Below are 5,005 nucleotides of genomic sequence, written 5' to 3'. Positions count from 1 at the left end.
AACTAATGAAAAATAACCAATTGCGCTTTACAAGTTAAGTTTTCTATCAATAACTACGCCCAGCTAAACAGTAAAAGTGTAAGAACATTAGTTTAATCGGATAATCAAGTTTTAAGTCGAATCTTTATGCCATAATTTACTAGATTTGGCTTTAGCAAGTTATACTAAAAAAGAAATTATAATGTTACAATGATTCTTTCAAACTTGTACTTAATTAAATATTCTACACAACTGTGTAACATTGTATAAACGTATACAATTCTTACAAAAGCAATAAGCAACGCGTATAAAATATAAAGTTTTAAACAAATAACAGTTTGTGCCTTTATTATTCGCCAGAATTTACAAAAGAACGCAATAAAGTAATATCAACAAGTGCTTTAGGAAATTTTTATTTTTTCTTTTTCTCTTGAACTATTAAATTTTTCAATGAGTGGAGGAGTCCATTTAGTCCCCATAACATCATCCCAGAAAGTAAAAAATGGTTGTGATAAGTTGTAGCTATAAAAATATAAAATATATATTCATAATAATCACCATTCATGAATGAAATAACTATTAAAAAAAATATTATAAACACCTTATATAAATTACTATTAAAAAAATAATTATTTCTTAATTATTCAAAAAAAAAATTGCTTTATACATTCTTACATATAGTTTATTATCATAACTAATTTTCATTATAATAAAAATGTATCGCCACAAATTGCTGTGGCCTTTTACTATACTTTGCCCTCAGTAACGTGCTTACCACAACCCCTATAAAAACTTGTTTCTTAGTGTATTTTTAAAGTTTATTTCATAGTAAACTTGTAATTGACTTTCATATTAATTTTTTTTGTATTTTTTTTGTATGTTGTATTGATAAAGTGGAATAAATATTATATTCAGAAGTAAAATTTATCATAAAAACTACTTTAAACCGATTGGCTGGTGGTGGAAGTCGTGATAGAGCGAATTATTTTTAAATACTGCAAAGGGATTGGCTGGGAAGACCAAATTACAGTGATCAAAAAGTGTCTTCAAAGTAGAAAAGCATGCAAACAAAAGAGCTGTTGATTGGTGCATTCCCGAAAGTTGGATTGCCACGACTCCGCCGAGCGTGTCCATAAAAATGCCTTTAAAAATTTCATTAAAATAATTTCATAATAATAAAAAATGTAATGAAGTTATTCATTATTTTATAGATAGTTTATATTTATACAAAATTTAAATCTACTTTGGAAAAATAATGAGAAAGTCCGTTTCTTCTATAACAAAAGAATAATAAAAATCGTATATATAAATAGTTATACTACAATTATTTATATTATAATAAAATGATTCTAATATTTAATTTAAAACATAAAAAGAAACTTTTAAAACAAGATAAAGGAAATCTAAAAAAAAGTAAAGTATTTTAATAATGTAATTACAAAATTTTATAAAATATTATTAATTAAATTAACTAAGTAGATTTTTAAATTTTTTGCTGATATAAAAATAGTTTAGAGCTTAAGTATAATTACAAATATAAATAAATTCTTAACATAATATAAAGTAAACAAATTCCTATAAACGTTTTAAAAGTTTAATAAAAAATGTAATAAAAAAATTCGATATGTTAATAAAAAAATTCGGTATGTTAAATTAAATTTTAATTACAAATTAATATAAAAATTATATTTACTATTATTATAAATACTTATAACCTTCAAGGGGATGATTGTAAAGAGCTCCGAGAGGGTACGGACAGTAAAGTCGGTGATGCCAAGAGTGAAAGTTATTATAAAGAAATTTATTAGTATGGGCCCAACTAATTAAGTAAAAAGTAAAAATAAATTTGATAAATTAATTCAGAGGTTAACAAAAAAAAATACTTAAAAATTATTTGATCACAAATAATATAATATATAGTACCGATGAAACCAATACTGGTAAGTGTCTAAGAGGATCATTGCAGAAATAAACTTAACAATGTGAATAAAAATGTGTTCAGGCTCCTAAAAAAATAAAATTTTATTTAAAATTTTTGAAAAAACTCAGCCTTCATATTAAATTATTATTAATTTTCGAAAGAAATAAAAAAATTACTTCCATAAAAGGCTCATCAAAAGCGATATAAGCTAGAAACATTTGAAGGACATGTTGAAAAAGAACCCACTTGATGGCTTCCCGTAGATTAACTCGATTTCTGTCTTCTACAGATTTTTGATGTATTCTGAATGATAATAAATATATATATATGTGTGTGTGTATGTGCTAGCTAAGGATATCTATAAAATGCAAAATATTTAAAGGTCTCGTATATAGTCATTAATAAAAATTATAATTGGTCTTATAATTACGTCTCAGTTGTTTAAACTTTTTGATAAGTTTAACGATCTGGGGATATAAATAAAATAAAGCTAATATAACCCACCTCCATTTTTCGGAAGCTTTAGTAGACAAAAAAAGATGTAGCAGAGTTCCTGCAATCCAATAACAACATACAGGGGACACGATAAATAAAACTTTGGCGGTGGTGCAGAGCATTAAAGCTTCTACAAAAGATTTAAGATTTGCTTAATATAAATAATATTACTATAAGTGTATAATGTAAAGAACACCTACAAGGCACGGTGCTCACCTCTACAAAACCGAAGCAGCTTTAATGATAAACATTGAGTTTTCTAAATAATTAAGTAAAACCAAATTAACAAGAAACTATTGGATAGCTTATTGTATAACACATTAGTCATTTGTCCTCGTCAACCTCTTGGTTGTCAAAGTTTTATTATTGGTAACATTAATTTTCTTTTAAGCCAATAGCTAATTTATTAGAAATTTTTTTACAAATAAAGAAAAATGCTATTAATTATATATTAAATAACAATGCAAAAATGCAATGTGATAACTTAATGTTCACAAGTTTCTTAAAGGATCTATGAGATAATTTTTGTTTACTTAGAGCTTTACTTTAAGAAAAAGAATTTAACTATATATTTTAAGTTTTTAAAGTAAGTAATGTTCTAGCTTATATAATATTGTTTTATTACTTTTAAAGTATGAGTAATCAATTAGAAGGCCTAGTTAAACGGCTATTTTTTGGGGTGGAATTTAATATAGCTGTATACTACATAGTTTTTCAGAGTTTCCAGTGTGCTAGCGTAAAGCAACATAATTAATCAATATTTATTTTTATAAACTTTTTATCTATAAGTTTTATAGTTTAACTTAAAGATGCAGAGAGAGAGTAAAATTAACAGTTAAAAAGCCTTTACCAAAATGAAATGTCAGACTATAGGATTTTTATTTAATTTTATTGAATGTGATGCTCATATATATCAAGAAATTTTTTTGTTCTAATAAGTCCGAATCGTGCCATCTTATATTGTTAAAGCTAGTGAAAAGTTCAAGTTTAGGAATACTGGTGGCAGAAAGGTTTTAACAACAGTCTCAAAGATAAATTCTTGTTAAGAAAAGGGCCAATCACTAAATTTTTCTCGTGATTTTCTTTATTAATACAATTTTAAGTTTTTATTGCTATTAATGTTTTTTAACTTAATCATAGGATTCGCATATTTACTTACTTATTTATTATTATGTATATAAAAATATTTTTATATATTTTTCCTTATAAAATTATATTTTATATATTTTTATAAATAATTTCTATGTTATTGCATTGAGCTGCTTTTTAGTGTTTTTATATTTTTATTTAGTTTTCAAAAACTTTTATTATATTTGTAGTGTTGTCAATGTATATTTATAGTACAGTTTTATTTTTATATATTTTGTGTAGAAAAGTTTTAGTTTGTAAATATTTTTAACATTTTCACTATTTATTTTTTTATTATTTATTATTAATTTAACTTTTTTTAAGTTAATTTTCTTTTTATATTTATTGTTATGAAGATAAAAAGTTTTATTATTACTAGTCATAAATACTTTTATTATTTTTATTTTAATGAAAAGTTATATTATTTCTATTATTTATATAACTGTCTCTAATTTTTATTATTATAATATTTTATAGTCGAAAGCAGTTTCTTTTGAAAGAATTGCAGTTCCGGTGGGGTCTGGCGATGTAACTTCTCTTAAACATTTTATTATTAATAAATATTAAACTAAAATTTTATTTTTATATAATTTTAGTTAAAAAATTATTTTCTTTAAAACTACAAATTTGTTTAATAATTTTTTTAATAATGAAATTATTCAGTGGAGGCTCTAATGCCTTTTTATTTTTTACTTGTCACAAATATTAAAAAAGTTATGTTTTGAGAGTTATTTGGTAAGATTAAACTAGTTGTTTAAAATTTAACTTTATTTGTAACAAGTTATTATAAATAGTGTTTTAAGGGTGTTAATGTGTTAAAGTATTATCCGCTTAGTTCATTAATTGTTGCAAATAATTTTAAAATTCACCAATTTAAAGATTATTTGGTAATCACCAGATAAAACTTAATGATCTGTTTTTAATTTGTTAGAGATATATTTTAAGAGGTACTTTTATAAGGTAACAAATAAAATAAAGCTCTCAAGTTATTTTTCACCCGTTTAGCTTTTAATTGTTACAATATTTAAAACCCCCATTGGGAGCTATATGGTAATTTTAGGCTAATTTGTTACAAATACTTTTAATAGTCACGTTATTATTATTTGGTAATTTTAAGCTTATTCTATGAGGTATTGGTTTACCTTTAACTTTTTTTGGTTGGTAAGCATGGATGTTGTGATTTGTAATTTTTCTAATTTTGCTATATTGGTTTAGAAGTATTACAATAGTAAGAATATCGAACCAAATAAAGTAAACAAATTCTAACAATTAATTTAGAAAAATAAAAATTTAGTTGTCTTTTTTATAAATTTTTGTTTTATAATACATAAAAAAGTTTTAAAAGTATGAAGATGAATTATATAATATAGTTTAGTAAAATGTTTATATAAATAATATTAATAAAATTAATTTAATATAAAAAATTTTATAAAAAATACTGACTAAAGTATAATTTTTTAAAATTAGTAAAAAAACGAAAAT

At 23.0% G+C, this 5,005-nt stretch overlaps 1 long non-coding RNA gene across 1 annotated transcript; it reads right to left on the bottom strand.

Moving 5' to 3' along the window:
* Window positions 1-340: 340 nt before the first annotated feature.
* Window positions 341-2,542, bottom strand: LOC135145556 (uncharacterized). Its single transcript, XR_010283485.1, has 6 exons — window positions 2,405-2,542; window positions 2,077-2,203; window positions 1,903-1,985; window positions 1,695-1,798; window positions 920-1,121; window positions 341-501 (listed from the first exon to the last, which is right to left on the bottom strand). It is a non-coding gene; the product is annotated as an uncharacterized LOC135145556 (long non-coding RNA).
* Window positions 2,543-5,005: the final 2,463 nt, after the last annotated feature.

The sequence above is a fragment of the Zophobas morio genome, unplaced genomic scaffold (genome assembly GCF_036711695.1).
Source record: "Zophobas morio isolate AGI-343-1 ecotype UQ-CSIRO unplaced genomic scaffold, CSIRO_AGI_Zmor_V1 ptg000157l, whole genome shotgun sequence".
NCBI lineage: Eukaryota > Metazoa > Arthropoda > Insecta > Coleoptera > Tenebrionidae > Zophobas > Zophobas morio.
Note: the sequence above shows the minus strand (reverse complement) of the source record. Positions and strands in the feature narration are given on the sequence as shown.